Consider the following 19,177-nt stretch of genomic DNA (forward strand, 5'->3'; position numbering starts at 1 on the left):
TCTTTATACTTCCTGGTTCACAATTACGTGGATTACATACAAAGTGATTTCTTGGATATGAATCACAGTGCATTACTTTTCATAGGTATAGCTACAAACGGTGTATGAGAACAGCCTGCTGAGAGACACTCGGCTCTCTGAAAATCGGGCATCATTTGTGAACCGAGCTTCACAAATGACGCCCGGTTTCCCATCATGGAACTAGATGGTTTTTGTTTTTCCTGCAACTTGTCATCATGAAATACATCATAATGTCACTATTACATCTAATTAGTGGTGGATACTTTGAGTTGTCACTGATAGCTTGGCAGCTGTGACAGAACCCATCAGCAGAGATTTGCTGTACCTTCACTAATGTTACCATGAAAGTGTTTTGCATGTGTTGACTAGCAGATACTGTTCAAATCAGAATGTATTAGAGCTAATAAATACAACTATTGCTAAATCAAACATTACTTTCTTGATTCTGCACGATTTGAACTTGACATTTAAATACATGCAGTAAATAAAGGAGTTAACAAGTCTTCTCTACAAACTCTTACCTATATGTAGGGCTGAAACTGACCTTTTTTCATTACCGATTAATCTGCAGGTAATTCATCGCTTAGTCACTGAAATGTCAAAAATAGTAAAGACACGGCATCACAACTTCCCAGAGTCCAAGGCCGTCTTGTAGGCACCAAAACCGAGACCAAGTCATGACCAAGACCAGCGTGTTTAGAGACCAAGACAAGATTTGAGGGGTTGAGACCACCTCAAGACCGAGACCAGACCCATGCGAGTCCCACACTGCATGACACACTTACGACAAAATGTGGAACATGCAAACCATAGGCACTCCTCACATTGATCTGAAATATCCACATCCCCATAAAAACACTTAAAGAAAACAAATGAAGATTCCTCTTCATTCACCTCTGTTATTGCCATATACTGTATGTGTGTGTGTGTGTGTGTGTGTATACAGTAAGTGTACCATGAGAAATGTCTTGATAAAATACGCAAAAGGCATTGCAGAGGTGAATATTATGTGTGGGAATTTTCCTTTGTTTTCCATCAGCAAACACAGTAATGATGTTAACAATTAAATCCGACAATGTACAGGCAATTTAGTGATATCACCGCAGTTGTGGTCTTGACCGGTCTTGAAATAAAATCCTTCGTCTGAGACCAGACCGAGTAAAAACGAAGTCGATTCCGAGACGAGACCTTCAAAAAGTGGTCTTGAGACCCGTCTAGAGACCAAGACCGATCTCAAGTACTACAACACGGGTCCAAGGTGATGTTTTCAAATGTCTTGTTTTTTTCTGTCCAACAGTTCAAAACTCAAAGATATTCAGTTTATAGTGAAATCCTCACATTGGAAAATCTGGATCCAGGGAATATTTGGCTTTTTTTCCCACAGTTTTTGCTGGAAAAATGTTTCGAAAGGATTAATCGAATAGCAAAATAGTCGCTAATTATTTTTCTGTTGATCGAGCGATCAATTAATCGACTAATACAACCCAGGTGGCTTCAAAAGGTCTCATGCGCTTGACACACATCAGCAACCTTTGTCATTTCTGAGTTTTTACACATTTAGAAAACTGAATTGTTATTTCTTCAGTCTTTAAAACAGACAGAATATACTGTCAACATTTATTTCAAACTGTATGTTCAACTGCAGATGTGTGATACTAACTGATAAAAGTTTAGGTTTAAGGCATAACTATTGCCCTCATAACTGTCTGCTATCACTTAATGTGGAGCTGCAACAATTAATCGTTAGTTGTCAACTATTAAAATAATCAACTATTTTGATAATTGATTAATTGGTTTGAGTAATTGTTTTAAGAAAAAAAAGTCTAAATTCTCTGATCCCAGCTTCTTAAATGTGAATATTTCCTGGTTTCTTTACTCCTCTATGACCGTAAACTGAATGTATTTTAGTTGTGGACAAAACAAGACAGTTGAGGACGTCGTCTTGGGCTTTGGGAAACACTGATTGACCTTTTTCACCATTTTCTGACCTTTTATAGACCAGATAACTAACTGATTCATCAAGAAAATAATCAACAGATTAATCGACAATGGAAGTAATTGTTAGTTGCAGCGCTAATTTAATGTTTAAAAGCCTGAATCAGTCAGTTTGGTCATTAAATAAGACTACAGCGTGCAATTTAGACTAGTACTTAATTTTAGAGAATCTGATGAATTGTGTCCCCTGCTGATTTCAATGTAGGGCATTCTTTCCTGAAATTATATGGATTTATTTAACGAGCACTTGTCAGAGTTGTTATTGGGGAAAATATAGACTTGCAGTTCATGAGTTTGACTTTTTGATTTTCCTTCGAGAATTTGAACATAATATTACAATAATTGATCATCCCACGTCACATGACACCTCACTGCCACCACACGTGTCAAAGGTGTGTCTCGCCACCGCTCCAGGCCACGGTGTATATGCAACACGTTCATCAACACAACCTGGAGTAGAGTCCGGAGAGGAACACTGGGAGAGGGAGTACTGTAATCGCTCCAAAACACCAGCCTCTGATCTCGTTAAACACTAATTGATGTTCTATGTTAACGAGCTTTACCTTAATTAGTGGTATTAAAAAGAACACTGGGTGCAACGTGTGGAGAGGGTGGGAGAGGGGGTTCGGGTGGGCGGCAGGATTGAGGAAACTATCCACTAATGTTGCATCAAACAAATGATGAAAGGGGAGGCGGGAGAAAGAGAGGGGGAAAAGGAAACTGTGCAGAGGAAGTCACAGGTTGCGAGGGGTGAGAGAAGAGACGGAAAGGATTGAGGCAAGAAGAGACAGGGGGATTGGCGGAAGAAAAGAGACAAGCGAGGGGGGGGATTGAGCTAAGCTTGAAGGTTTTCTGTGCAAAAAGTCAATGAATCAATGAGGTGAAATTGATGAAGAGCAGGGGGTTGGAGAAAACAAGCCCACGAATGTTGACTCTATCCCTCTCATCTCTTCTCCCTCTGCCTTGCAACCATGTCCCCCCTCTGATATCCAACCCCAACCAGCCCCCTTCGTTCTGCTGCTTCTTCCAATCTCTCACCCGGCTCTCCCCTCATGCCTTCTCTCCACCTCCTCCTCCTCCTCCTCCTCACACCTTCTCTCTCTCCCTCCTCACCTTCTGGCTCTCTCATCACCTCTCCCCTCCCCTCCTGTCTACCCCTACTCACAGCTGGTACAGTACAGATCTCTCTGGGCAACTGTACGACAGATCGGCAGAGAGGGCTGACACTGAAGGCAACACTTTACGGGCAGCAGCAGCAGCAGTGCATGCAGCACGCCGCTGCAGTAATGCCTGTGTATAAATTTCACAGGGCTTGCATGGGGGGGGGGTGATAAAACTGAACAGAGCATGTCACCTGTGGGTGAAAGAGCTGATTGAAATGGATAGAATTCAGCTGAGGAGAGATACGCCAACAACACCCCACAGAAATGGGAAAAAACAAACACATTAATTCCAATTTCCATCTGGATAAATGCATTCAGTGGCCTCGCAGTGGAGGCCAATAAATTTGATCTTGCACTGCAGCAAATCTGTAAGAGAAGCAACACTGTGCCTCTCCATTTTACAGGTCAACATGGACCCATGGCGGTCCAAGCAAGGCCCTTATTTTGTTTTTTTCCCCAGAAAAGGAGTGGTGGTTTGTGTTTACGCCTGTTGTTCACTTCTCCTCCTCTGTATTAAAGTACTGCAAGGCAAAAACAAAAAAGTTATCTGGGCACCCACAGGGGGTGCAAATTTAGAAATCTACCTACAAAGTGAAATCTCTCACACACACACTCCTCCTTGTGGGGAAAAAAAAAAAAAAAAAACTCCTTGTTCCAGCTGTCTGAGAGTGTTTGAGGCAAGTCAGCCCGTTGGGAGGAAGATTCCTCGGTGGCAACAGAGAGGGAGAAACTGTGTGCTGCCATATATACGCCCAAATATTCAGCGTATCGGGATATAAATAGATCAAGAGGGGAAAAAACTGATCGGCAATCTTGCGGGCTTAGCGGTGGCTATACATAAGACACGCACACACACACACACTCGCGCACCAAACATTTGACCACGCAGCCTGAGAAAATGAGCATCAACAGATATGATCACCTCAATTAATACATCCGCAGCAGAGAGAGTGAGGAGGAGAGAACTGCGCCCAGTGTTTAAAGACTTAAACGGAACCCAAACTCTGTCTTTATTAATAATGCATGGAAAATTCCTGGCAGACAAAATCATAGCCTAAAGGTTCAGTCTATATGATTAATTGAACTACCGGTGTGTGTGTGTGAGAGGAAGGTATGCGTTAAGGGGCTAAAGACGCTGGTGAGTTCCCAGCTGCAGCAATGACAGAGGGGTCAAAGCCCCGGTGTTTCGGCCGCCTTCCACCTCTCCATTCTCGGCCATCCATCCATCCATCTCTCCATCACCAGATGCCGACACCCGAGCCCCTTATTCCCGCGTCTCAATGACGCTGAGCACCCCTCTCACTGCCCGAGCCGCAATTAATCTAAGCAGCAGCAGCATCACACACAGAGAGAGAGTCTACTGTGTGGAAGAAAAAAAAAATGCCTCCGCACTGCAAATGATCAGTGAGAATAAAAATGTACTTACTGTTTTTCACCAGCCTTTCCCCCCTCTTTTCCTGCGTCCCTCCATCCTTTTTCACATCCTTCCTTTTTGAGGTATCCGTTTTGCGGGTGTCCCCCCCCACCAACACCACCACCACACACACACACATACACACACACGCACACACACGCGCACACACACGCACACACACACGCGCTGGGAAAATATATATATCTAAATATATATATATGTTCTACATGTATTCAATTTCTCTCCGATCTCTCTCTTTACCTCTCTCCCTCCCTCTCTCCTCTCCTCTCTCTCTCTCTCTCTCTCCCTCTCTCTCTCTCCCTCTTTCCCTGTTCTTTTGTTAAAATTCAGTATATGCGCCCCGTCACCTAGCAACCGTCAACCTCTCTCTCTCCTCCTCTCTCTCTCTCCCCCCTCCCTCCCTCTCTCCATCACTGGCGACACGTGTTGAATGCTAAACTTAGCGGTCCGGAATAAAATTAATAAAAGGGATGGACGCTCTATATCTCCCTCTTCTCTGCCTCTCTCTCTCTCTCTTTCACTCCTGCGCGTATCATACTGCAATATAAATATTTACTAGAACCACTCAGCCCTCTCATTGCCCCCCCTCACCCCCTCCTCCCTTGCGTCCATCCGCATCTCCCCTCCCTCCCTCCCCTTCCATCCATCCATCCATCCATCTCCGGCTCCCTCCCTCGCCGTCCTGCCTTTTCTCTCCTCGCCTCCTATCACCTCTTTCTGCTTCTCCAAGCAAAACGGAGGCGCCACACCACCAGCGTCTGTCTGTGGATCCACATGTGAGTGTCACCCTGCCCGGTGCGTCTTTGCATGGAGAGCGTGCGTGTGTTTGTGTGTGTGTGGGTGCGCGCGTGCGGATGAGAAACTACAGTAGCATGTCAGTGACCATGTGTGTGAGCAGCTTGCAGATAGTGGAGGAACATGCAGTACAGTTATCATCACATAACACTGCAGCTGCAGTTGGAGTGAACTCTTTTTGGCTGAACTGTATTATTTATAATTAATAGGGCTGGGACGATACACCTATCTCCAGATACTTCAGGTGCCGATTCGATATGTATTGCGATTTTTTAAGTATTGCGATTCTACAAGTGTTGCCATTCGATACTGCGATCTATTGCAATTTTTGTTAACTTTTTTAACACTAGACTATGGGAAAAAGTTGAATCATATACACTTCTTGGGACTTTTACTTTGGAAAATATCTAAATGAAGTAAAAATGTTTGATTTGGTCAGAGATGTCTTGAAGTCAAATGTATCAGTCATTGTCAGGAATAATTTATTACATTTTTCCAGCAATCCAAAAATCAAAGAATAAAGACAATTCCATCACAATTTTTTTGTGTTTTCTTTTAAATTTATAAGTGACGTGTAATGTTTTAAACTTCTGGTGAATATAATACAATCAATCTTATTTCCATATATGTATTTAGTATATACAGTTCCCTTTGTTAACACCTTATTTTGAAAATCGGATGTAGTCACACGTGTATACTTCCGCTAACTTCCCCAAGTCAGCCGCTGTCTTTCCTCGTCAGCTCCGTTCTCTACATCAATGGTCAGCTCCATCTAGCTCCATCCATCATTTGCATTTAACATAAATGTCAGTATATGGGTGCTCTACAGTTGTAGCGGCGGCTGATTTGACCACGGAGATGCGAGTGGCGGCTGGCTTGACGGCACGTTACGATACGATAATGTTTCCTGTCCATGACGCAGTTAGCATGCAGCTTTACCGTGATGTCTAGCTCTGCTTTTCCTGACAATGTGTGAAACACAAAGTGTTTCCATTACTGTATGTGTAGTGTTTACCACATTGGATTTAATATGTGAGGATGCAGGTCGTATCCACGTGGACCCTCCAACGTTTTCTACTTTTCCGTTTTGGCTTGTGGCAGCGGGCTGCAGTTTGTTTTGGTTGACGGATACAGAATGGATATGACGTCACGTTACTCGGACTACAACAATACAAATTGTAACTCCCTTTTACCTATGCATAGACTCAAATCAAATGAAGCAAATATATCGATTCTGGCATGAAAAAAATCGCGATACACAGGTGAATCAATTTTTTTTCCCCCAGCCCTAATAATTAAGTAACTTTTAAATAACCATTTGTTTAATAGAAACGCTACAGTAGGCTGTACTAGATTATATATTTTTTTATCTTTATCTACTTTTATCGGAAGGTGAATCTCTGGGGGTCGGGCTCAGAAAGTACATTCAATTTGTTATCTTCCTTTCCTCTGTGTGTGTAATCTAGGATCATCACTAATCAATTGAGCAATAGTTAACCTCAGATCACCAGGAGACTGTTCACCAGGAGACTCAGTAAAAGGTGGTGGTATTTAACCTTTTCATCATGGTTGTCTTTCGTGATCACACGTAGAGAAATTTCACACATATACGCACACATAGAGAGAGATAGATAGATCCAGTGCTTAAATGTAACAACTGCTTTAGGACAAGCAGGGCAAAGGTCTCACTGTATTGATAGAAATGTGTCTTTTGCCCCCGGAGGTTTGGTAAATGATGGACGCACACCTCAGCTCAATCTAATTGAACAATCATCAATGGGAGATTGACTCCAAGCAATACACAAGCTGCAGTATTGTGTATATATACTGTATATATATATATATGTGTGTGTGTGTGTGTGTGTGTGTGTGTGTGTGTGTGTGTGTGTGTGTGTGTGTGTGTGTGTGTGAACTGGGATCAATGTCTAGAGGCAGATATCCCAGTTACCAGGCTTTGAAAGATCTCCCAAACACAGTCATTATTAGGCTTTGCCTCTAGATAGTGACACTACAGCCGATACACATAGTTTGGGTTTTTATGTGCCCTGGTTTTGAGATAGAGTATCATCTGCTTCCACCCTACAAAAGAGCATTCAGCTCTTTTGTAGGGTGGAAGCAAAAGAGCTGAATGCTCTTTTGTATGTGCTTCTCACGGCATTGAAAAATTAGACCTAAAAAATTCAACAGCAATCTCTTTCCAAAATCAGTGTCCTCATTACTCCGGATAATCCAGAGGAAAAGCTGTCAACAGTTGTCATATAGTTTTCATATTTCCTCGGTAGAAAGTAGTTCCAATAAAAACTCTTGACAGCGAGGTGGAAATCTCAGAGATGGATACCTCAAAAACCTCGCAGATAAAACTAAACTATCTGTATAACTTAGAAGTTTTAGTGAACTGATCCTTTAATCTATCATAAAGTGGGATTCTACATGTGAAATTGAGGAAAAGTTACACACACGTACACCCAGTCTTAACATGTAGGCTTCACTTTGCACATACAGGGGCACCAACACGTTCTCATCCTAACTCGTCACATACTGACGCTTTGTCAGACCCCACGGCGTCACTTTTTCGGTCTCTGTAAACACGTGCTTAATGTTGTGAATTAAACAAAAACACTTGCTTAGGTTTAGGCAACAAAACCACTTAGTTAGGTTTAGGAAAAAACAACATGGTTTGGCTTAAAATTACTACGTTTTTAGTTCCATGTTGTGAACATGGAACACGAACGAACAGCTGATTGTAAAGTGAAACGTAACGCACGGGACACGAACAGCGGTCTCCTGGATGAAAGCCACGTGTTTGTTGGACCCGTCCACCTCCCCTCCCCTCCCGCCCCAATTTATGTCTCTTTCGCTTCACCACACTCCCGGCGCACTTTCCCTGTGCGTTTACTGTTCCTGCGGATGGGTTTACATTGTAGTTAATGGAAAGCCTGGTGCTTCTCATACCGACGCTAAAGGGTGCCTCGTCCGGCGGTATCGAACACCAATGGCCGTGACAAAGCCTCGGTATTTGACGCCCTGGGAATGAGAACGGGCTGGGTGCACAGATAGGGCAGCAACTAAGGATTACTTTCATTATTGATTAATCTACTGATTATTTTTTCAAAGAACCAACTAATTGTGGAAAGGTGTTCATCACAGCTCCCTACATCCCAAGAAGCCGTCTCGCTAGTTTTGCCCAACCAACAGTTCAAAACCCAAAGATATTCAGTTTACAGTACAATGATGCAAGACGGAGAAAAGATTTGAAAACGAGAGAATGTTTAGAATTTTTGCATGAAAACTGACAGAAACGATTAATGAATTATTAAAATGGTTGCACAAACACACACACACACACACACACACACACACACACACACACACACACACACACACACACACACAAAAAGCCACTTGTTTTACCACCCACACCGGTTTCCCCCCTGGATTTTTTGTCATGGCATGATGCTGCACTAACAAACAACAAACAATTAAGAACACAAACTGCTGCTACTCTACATGCACACTGATCTATGGTCAGTTTTAGGACTCGGCCCATATGGCAATAAAGGTTATAGGATGTAGGGCGATTAGGCCGATCTGCGCATCCCGGCCCGGCGATTAGGCTCCAGATGGTATAGAAAGACGGGTGGCCGCTGTTTCCGGGCCGTACGATTCGTGATAAGGGATCCATATCTGGTTCAGTGGTGCGTTCACTGTCGCTGCCGGGGTATTAATAGGCCAGATACACATCAGCTATTCATATTTTCTGCTACAGGAAAAAGGTGAACCAGCCGCCGTACTCTTCATATTCCTCTTGTTATCTGTATTTGCCACATGCATTCATCTTCATTTGCATTCATCAATCAATTCATCATCACAGCTCGCCTGCGTGCTCCCCTCTCTCTCTCTTCCTTCCTGTCTCTATGGCGGCCTCTCCGTTTTGCCTGGGGCCTATGGAGATATTGGAGTGGTAACATTAGGGTTTATGAGGCATGTGATGGTATGCGCCATCACTGTATTTACTCCACAGTGTGTGTCAGTATGCTTTTGTAGCACACAAAGACCTGAGTACATTTACATGATAGTTACAGTGCAGGAACGTGTTTTCCTGTAGTGGTTAATAAAGGTTGGCTGTATTATTGAGGCACATTGCTTTGCTCATGTCTTGTTTGTTTTCCCAGTTTCCACCTCCAGTCTGTGAGAGCATGTGTGTGTTTGTGTGTGGGAGAGGGAGTGAGTGAGACAGACAGTTTGATTTTTGTTGTTTGGTCTAATCTGATGTGACTGGGCTCCCCTATCTCTATTTACGCATCTGTTTAGCGCTGAGCTAACAATCAAACAATAAGGGTTCCTCTCTCTCTAACACACACATACACAATTACACATATACTGTGTACACAGAAACATTTTATGTTGTTGAAATAATATTTTAAATAGCAAATGTAAATCTAAATTCGTAAATTAATATTTCTGGTTTTTATAAGACTTGCCCTGCAGACAGTTGTGGAGAAAGTATTCAGATCCTTTACTTAAAAGGGCGGGTCCAGTATTTGTTTGTTGAGGTTTTTATATTATTCTCTAGCTTCCCAGTGGTGTTCCTTATGTATTCAAATCCGAACATTCAACTTTCGGTTGAAGCATGTATGTTCTAGCGTCAAAATGCTATTTTCCCCGCAAACCCTTCTAAAAGCTTTTTCCCACGTGGCCTGACCTAGGTTTCTGCCAGTGGGTAACTCCTTGGTTATGTCATTTTAAAATAATTGTTATTTAAAGTGTAAAGTCTAATCATGACAAGCCTTTATCAGAACTTATTTGACAAATGTATTTTCATCACCAACATCACCTTGTACAGCCAGGCGGCAACATCCGGGTCAGAAAAATTAAGCCAATTTGGGAGTGCCTTAATCTTGCATTCTCTCTAATATCCAGTAGGGGGCGAAACCTCTGGTTGCAAAAAGAAGTCGGATTGTATAGAAGTCTATGAGAAAATGAGCCTACTTCTCACTTGATTTATTACCTCAGTAAACATTGTAAACATCAGTTTATGGTCTCAATCGCTAGTTTCAAGTCTTCTTCAATACAGCATGATGTTCATTTAGTAAATTATGGTCCCATTTAGAGTCAAATAAACCATAAAGCATGGTATGCTTTGGGTCATGGCTACCTTGTGATTGACAGGTCTACTTCTTATATACAGTCTATGGTTTCTGCGTGATGATGCTACATATATATATATATATATATATATATATATATATACACACATATACGTATATATACTAGGGCTGTCAAAGTGAACGTGATAACGCGTTGACGAAAATTTGTTTTAACGGCACAATATTTTTTAATGCATTAACACAACTTGTGATCTTTAGCTTGTAGCAGGCTCAATTTTAAAGCTAGAGAGACGATACTGGTATCCTATGGAACTAGAAAACCTAAGGAATCCATTGGCCATGTCATACCAGCTTGTCGGGAAGGAGGTTAAATAATACTCCAAACTTATGATACATTTTGGCAAGGAAAAACTGGCATGACCATTTTCAAAGGGGTCCCTAGTACTATTACTTAGATGGAGGTTGGCATGTTCCCAGTTTTGAGAAGCAGACAGGAGTACCAGCATGGAAGCTAAGCAATGTACTGCTGTGGACGTCACGTTAGTTTGCATCCGATAGTCACACAATAACACAAACTAACTAACCGATCGATGCAGCAGTCGATTAATCGTAGTTAAATCTATAACAAAGCATCATATTTTATAAACTCTTCATATGTTTTGTATGCAAAAATTGTAATGTTAATGTAAGCTGTCAAATACTTGAGTAAAGTACAAGTACCACAAATTTGTACTTACGGTACTTGAGTAAATGTACTTACATTCCACCAATGCACAATTAAGTTCCAGATGCTGAAATAATGACAAGTAATACGACAACAGTGGTTGATAAATCTTGTTACTGACTTAATTTCTATGGGAAAACTTCTCTTGTAGTGTTAAAAAACTAATTTACCCAGTGCAGCAACTAAGGATTATTTCCATCCATGATTAATCTGTTGATTATTTTCTCTAAATCTCCAAAAATAGGGAAGAATGCCCATGACAATTTCCCGGAGCCCGAGGTGACGTCTTCAAATGTCAAACCAAAGAGATTCAGTTTACAATAATACAGAACAAAGTAAAGCAGGAGCCTATATCCTCACATTGGAGAAGCTGGAAGCAGAGAGTTTGGAATTGTTGAGTAAAAATAACTTTATTATCAAAATAGTTGATAGCTAATTTTCTGCCCATCAACTAATTGATCAATCTACTAATCAACAGCTCTAAATTCACTGCTCAATAAGATCACCACCTGTTGATGAAGCTCACTGAGAATGTGATGTTTCTCATTTTCTCTGCAGAACACATTTGATCACTGACAGACCCTGCACTAACTACATTTACTCAAACACTGTATTTGAGTACAAATTGAGCATTTCCATTTGATAACACTCCATACGTCTACTCCATTACAACTCAATTACTTTAGAAATTCAGATTTTTTAGACAAAACAAATGATCTTATAAAAATATGATGCATTATCATAGAGGAGCTGCCCAGCAGCACTTACTAATAGAGTATTTTTACAGAAGGGTATTGCTACTTTTACTTACCTAAAGACTCTGACGCTGCGTTCATGTGCTGTTGAGAAGGCCCACCATCTGCAACTTTGCTGCGTACTGTAATAGCTTTGTTTTCACTTTCTATTTTATTGAGAAATCCAACTCATAAGACAAATGATTAAGAAAAACGGATGGCCCGCAGCTGAAACAGCTGACACAATAAACTAAACAAATGCTACTTAAGACTCTGACAATACCCACACACATAATAACAGTGCATGTTCATACAAGAGTTGTTGTTTTTTTCTTTGGAGTGAAATTAAATGTGGATTTTCTGGCTTGGTAAGACGGTTAATTGTTGTTGATTTTCCCACGAAGGAGATTTGGTTTGTTTTCTAAAGAAATGAAAATTGAATGCGGGGAGAAGCAGGAGAAACAGGAATATAGTACAAATTAATATTTACAGTAAATTAAGGAATATTTATATTTCCCACTATAACAATATTTAGCAAATATTAAACAATACCACCACTTAACCTTAAAGGGGACATATCATGTTAGTTTTCAAGTTAATTTTTGTACTTTGGGTTTCTACTAGAACATATTTACATACTTAAATGTTAAAAAAAACACATAATTGTTCTCATACGGTCTGTCTGAATGTACCTGTATTCACCCTCTATCTGAAACGCTTTGTTTTAGCGCAAGAAAAATATGGTGCACCTTTGCAAAGGTAGTTCTCAAGTTGTAGGCGATATATTGTAATGAGCCTGCATGTGACATAGGAAGGGGAGCCACATCTGAATGGCTTGTTGAATCACATGTTTTCTGATCTACGCAGCCCACAAAATAACTGACTGGGTTGATAGGCACTCCAGATACCCAAATGATAATCTTGCATTCTCTCTAACAGCCAGCAGGGGGCGACTCCTCTGGTTGCAAAAAGAAGTCTGATTGTATAGAAGTCTATGAGAAAATGAGCCTACATTTCACTTGATTTATTACCTCAGTAAACATTGTAAACATGAGTTTATGGTCTCAATCGCTAGTTCCAAGTCTTCTTCAATACAGCATGATGTTCATTTAGTAAATTATGGTCCCATTAGAGTCAAATAGACCATAAAGCAGGGGATGCTTTAGGGTGTGGCCACCTTGTGATTTAGTTGTCCGGTTTGGGTGTTGTCCATGATTTCGTCTTAGAACATTAACCCTTTTCGCAGTGTGTTTTCTGTTGATTAAATGAAAGTTAATTGTAACATGTTGATCGCCTAAAAATGTCTTATCCGGCGTTCAGTTGTACTTAGCTCCACCCTCTCGTGTCTTTTCTGGTTGCAAAAAGCCAACATGGCGACGGCCTCGAGGCTTCAAAAGGGCAGTCCATAAACCAATGGGTGATGTCACAGTGACTAAGTCTACTTCTTGTATACAGTCTATGGATCTAACTTAGGCTGTGCGTGTGTTTGTTTTTGTTCTTTTCCATTTACATTGTCCTTGCAATTTAGTCTTGAAATAAAAGGATGTCAATGAATCCTTTTCATCGAAATGTTCGTTGACAAAATTAACACTGGTACACAAGCAATTCAAATTGATTTAACTACAATTCAAAGTGCAGTTAATGAAGCTGATTAAGACAAAGAAAAGATCATTTTAATGTCGCTAGATTCCTGCCGTTTCTGCAGTACGTTTGTTAGGTCCCACTGAAAAAGAAAAAGACAGATAGAAAGACCACAAGGATTGAGAGATTGCAGGGTTGTGAGAACACGTCTAGTGTCTCAGAGGAGTGGTGTCTGACTAACAGTCTGCTCCACCTGAAATAGAATTTGGCATGTTCACACAGGTCAAATGGCGGTTTTGATCCCTGCAGCGTGTGAAAGCTGGTCTGCTGAACTTGTTGAAATACACCCCGTTTCTTTGATACACGTCATGTATTTTTTGTATTTAGGATTTCCAGTTCTGTTGTTTCCTCTCACTGTGACTGCTAAGTTCCTCCATCTGGCGTGGCTGTTGTTAAACAAACAGACCTCGAGCCGCAGGGAATATCCTGAGATTTCCGCACGGTGCTGCATTAAAGAGCCGTTTGTCAACTCACTCAAATTGTGTTTCTTTTGGAGAATAGTACTCACCTTAAAGCTACTGGGATGACTTTCTGAGCCTGAATGGACTATGTGGTATTAACATGAAAGACATGGAGCTTGACGGTATGTTGGGGAGCTGGTTAGATGAGATGGAGACAGAAAGTAGGGAAGGGGTTCGGTAAAAAAAAAGGCCACAGAGCACTGCCATGTTTTTAAAAGAGCTAGAGATTTCAACTTTCTTTAAATTCCTCCACCTGGCACACTACACTATATGTGTGCATTTACTTTGCATTCAGTCACTGAGTCTATCTCTCTTTCCCTTTTACTCCCGCTCTCTCACACACAGGGCAGAGAGTGAGGGAAAGTGGCAATTGAATTTCCTTTCAGTGGCGGTGTGTGGAATAGGAAAAAATTCAGGGCCACAGTGCTAGCCTCTATCTCACGCAGACACTGAAAGCAGGCCAAATCCATTCCTCTGCCCTTCCCCTTCCCACATACTTGTCTCCAAATCCCCTCCACTCCATTCCTGAATAAATTATTTAATTTCTTTTCGGTCCGCAGCATTTTTATTCGTCTCTGTGGTGCGCCTTAACTTCTGTCCCTATGGAGAGCCCTGATGAATGTGTTGGGCTCACACCCTCTGATCATCCCTGCTCTGAACGCCTTTAGATACACACTGGCTTCTGGCTGCCTCCAATGCACATAAGGACTCTCTCTCCTTCCCTCACCCTCAGCTCTCTCTCAGACTCACAGATACACAAAGGAATAATGCAAGCTATAGAATAGATCTGGATCCTTTATCTTTTCCTTTGCACACACAAACTCTGCAGAGACAAAAACACATTTTCGCTCTCCTCTGTGGATCTCAGCTGGCGCTGTTGTTCCTTGTTCAGATTAATGATGACATTTAAGAACACTGAACAATTTCAAATAACATCTATAATTCATCTGGGAACATGCGTACGACAATGTATGGAGTTCAGTCTATATTGCTGAGCTCATGAATATGGAGAAAAGCTGCAAATGAATTATTCTTTTTTATAATTGGAGTCTCAGGACTTGATTACTAGAGCAAGAAGCCGGTGTGGGTGTAATAGCATGTGTTAATATGTGGTGCACATGTGGGGGGTAAGTGTGCGTGTGTGTGTTTGGAGGAATTAATGAAGGCAGTTGCACTTTCTCTTGCGCCAAGTTGTCATGTTGGAGTGCCGCGCTGATTGGCGTGGCGTGGAACGCTTTCTGGAGCCCCTAACGATGTCGGATAAGACCTCAACTTCCTCACTGGTCATGCGCGTGTGTGTCGTCCCAACGGGACACAGCTTGACAACACGAGATTGGGATTCGATAAGGATAAGTGAGCGCTCTGTTTCATCCAGGTCACCGGGGGATTCACTTCTAACTTCTAACACACCAAAAAGCACACATACACACCACAGAGAAAACACATTCCCCCTGGCGGGCGGTCCTCCAGTGGTATCAATTAAGGAGCCAGTCCAATCAATGTCTTAGCACAAGCCTGATACTCCACTACAAGGAGATTAAGACTAAGCTTACATCTTAACACAGAGGAGACAGCCACACAAACATACATACAAAGACCCCCCACTCACAACACATTACACATCACAACACACCACACAGAGATGTTAGCACAACAACCAGCCTCCTTTTTTGTCTGCTGCAGTTGTATCTGGCGGCATTTGTGCTCTGAGACACTCCATGAACGGAGGACAATAATGGAATGTGTACTTTCTCTTTCTCTCACTGTTATTTTTCTCCCCTCTTGTCTCTCCCTTTGCTAGGCTAAAGTCTGACCTAAATACTTGAGGTTTTTGATGATTGGACCAAAACAGAGATCAGAGGCGTCCAGCGGGCTTGTCGTGATAGTGGAGGGAATGGAGGGAGGCTGAGGATCCGGACACACTCACAGTGAGATGCTGCGACTTACCACACTTCATAACTGTACAACACGAAGCTCATAAACCAGTCAAACCTTATCCGCGCAGACTGCTGAATTCATCATCTTAAATCTTACTCAAAGCCTTACCTTTCGCCCTACCGTGAGATGAAAAAGCTGCAGCGTATCAACTGTGTGCCCTCCACCAAGCCACCGCTAATCCAGGCCCGGACGGGAGGGGTCCATCATTCACACGCTCGGAGGGGACACCAGAGAACCTTTGACCTTGGCTTGTGACCACATCTTGAGATTGGAGAGCCAGTAATGCAGCAATGGCAGGCAGCCCACCAGTTAATGATCTGTTCCTTCCTTTTTCCAGCTACAGACCTGTACCGCTCACCACCATCGCAGCACTGACACATAGCCACATGCACACACACACATTGTCTTTCCATCAAAGACACACACGCGTATGAACACAATCAGAGCAGGAAACATAGAGGTCAAAGAACGCCTCACCAGTTTTTTAAGTGCACCCATTCATTTTTCATTTGATGATGTGAGGGGATGTGATAGGTGTAAGCACCGTGATGAAGTCCCCTCCAATTCCATCACCGCCTGTTCCTCCGTCCTGCAGGACATGAAATAAGGACGTGCAGCTCTGACCAGAAGTAGAGTTTCAAAATGTTCCACTCAGGTGGAAGCACTGCACTGCTTCCTTGGCTGAGTTTTAGTCATTGAAAAGATGAAGGTGAAGAAGATTTCACAATCACAGCAATCATAGTTGTTTAACTTGCAAGAATATTTGTATTTTATTTTTTTGAATTTCTGTAGTCCAGTACATTGTCAGCGTTAAGTTTATTGAAAATGTAACATTTCTGTCAAAGACTAACCAGATCTTGAACAAAAGTCTATGACTGCATAGACTAAATTAGATTTTCTACAGTTGCGAGCATAGACTGTATATAAGAAGTGGACGTAGTCACCAAGACGCCCATTGGTTTGTGGACTGCTGTTTTGAAGCCTCGAGTTTGGCATTTTGGTCTCATCTTGTTTTTTTGCAACCAGAAATGACACGAGAGGGTGGAGCTAAGTACAACCGAACGCTGAATAGGACATTTTTAGGCGACCAAAGACCAAAACAGGGGCAACTCCCAGACTGGACAACGCCATGGTAACAACCTGTCAATCACAAGGTATCCACGCCCTAAAGCATACCCTGCTTTATGGTCTATTTGACTCTAAATGGGACCATAATTTACTAAATGAGCATCATGCTGTATTGAAGAAGACTTGAAACTAGTGATTGAGACCATAAACTCATGTTTACAATGTTTACTGAGGTAATAAATCAAATGAGAAGTAGGGTCATTTTCTTAATGACCCCATTTACACCAGGCATTTACAATGATATCTTCTGGCAATCTTACCCGGATCAGGAAAAACAAATGTTTATGCGTTGTGTAACTGCATGAAGAGCATATTTGAATGTAATTAGCTAGACTACATTTGGAGGAACTTTCAGCCGGATGTAAATGCAGCTTGACCACATTCTTAACCGAACAATTCACCCACCAAGTTGAACGGTCACCCAACTCTGCCTCCTCCTGCTAACAAGCGAGCTACCTGCCGAAAAGCTACAAGTAGCAGTATCTAGCAAGTCCATCAGCCGATTAGTACTAGAGCTGGTAGAATCAAGATAATGAGAACACTCATCAGTACCAGGTCCTGTTGATCAGATGTAATTATCCAGCTAATGTATGCAGACACAGATCACATGTTGGTACCAGGTGTAAATGGGGCCTTTGTTGCATCTATCTCCCCTAATTTCCTCTCATCTCTCTACTGTCGAATCTCTAATTAAGCTGTGCAAATACTTTATAAATAAAAAAGATTACAGACATTTCAAAATAATGTTTGATCTTGTAAAGAAGGCACAGGATAAACTTACAGTAAACATCTATTTCATCCATCAATCAAGAAACCAATCTTTTGATCAGCTCCATAATTTGCAGGATCAGTGATCCGAGAGCACTGCCATTCCTCACCATGGTTACCGTTAACCAACCCTCAAACAACAATTAAATAATCAATCAAAGCAATCAATGACCCGATCAACTGTTGGATACACATCTAAATCTCCACCAACCATCCTTTGCGCTGCGGCGATGCGTGTGCTGTCGGAGCTCTGTGTGCGTCGAGTCCAGGGAAAATGGAGGCAGAGACGAGCAAAGCACACCTCAGCTCTCTGAAGTGGCTTCCCTTCTCTAAACACTGATCTGATAAGATAGGAGCAAACCCCACCAGGAATTTGTTTTCACAACTCTTTCACTGCGGAACGGACGATAGCAAAGACACGTGGAGAGGACAGCCACTTTGGCCCACGTCTCAAGGCTGCACTAATATCCCTTTTCCACCAATATTAGCATGTATATGCAGGGTTTTTTAAACATGGGAAACCCACTAAAAATGGGTGATATCTGCTCATTTCAGCTCCTTTCCCACTGCCAGTGAACAAGTATGCCTTCATGTTTTTTTTCTCGTGTGTCATGTTCAACGTCACGAACACGCCGGAAAACAGGATTAGTAAACAGTGAAAATGTTACGGTGCTTACTTCTTTTTTTATATCTGTTATGTATTCAGTTTCTCTTACAAACTCTCAAGCCAGAGTTGGTGATTGTTGGTTTTGATTAGTTTTATTTTGTTTCTGTCTAATTTGAATGAAGTGTGTTTTACAAAGATCAGCGAGGTAAAATTACTGCTTCTGTCAATGGAGTCTGGTAGCTTTGAGGAGCACATATAACAGCTGTTTCTTTTCACATCTAACTCTGTGAATTAGGGATTTATTTCGACCAGTTGGTGATTGTTGGAACAGTGGAATGGAATGAAGTGTGTTTCAATGATCAGGGAGGTAAAATGACTGTTGTCTGACTGGAGTCTGGTGGCTTTATTGTATGTTTTGTACATTAATAAATTTGAATAATTGTCCAAATCCATGTTGATTTTAGCTATTATATATTCACTTCAAGAATAGGAGCGAAAATTAGCGTGTCCACTAGGGCTTACTCGAATGCTTCGAAGCTTTGACCGTTGCCATGGTAATCGACCTCCAAATCAGTATTCAAATTTGTATACATGTAGTACGTAGAAATAATGTATAAATCCCCCAAAATAGCCCATGAAATAAGGAATAATTCCACAAC

General features: G+C 41.8%; 1 protein-coding gene across 2 annotated transcripts in view; it reads right to left on the minus strand.

Annotated features, from left to right (window-relative positions):
• The window catches only part of grin2db (glutamate receptor, ionotropic, N-methyl D-aspartate 2D, b), an 88,973-nt gene that overhangs the window by 50,287 nt on the left and 19,509 nt on the right, over positions 1-19,177 (minus strand). The window contains exon 1 of one of the 2 annotated variants that reach the window (XM_074653433.1): positions 4,606-5,467. The exons of the other annotated variant lie outside the window; for it this stretch is intronic. The gene's annotated coding sequence lies outside the window, so the exon portion shown is untranslated. Of the gene's footprint in view, positions 1-4,605; positions 5,468-19,177 lie in introns of those variants that run through there. 2 annotated transcript variants of the gene reach the window in all.

Source organism: Sebastes fasciatus, chromosome 12 (assembly GCF_043250625.1).
Source record: "Sebastes fasciatus isolate fSebFas1 chromosome 12, fSebFas1.pri, whole genome shotgun sequence".
NCBI classification, from domain to species: Eukaryota; Metazoa; Chordata; class Actinopteri; order Perciformes; family Sebastidae; genus Sebastes; species Sebastes fasciatus.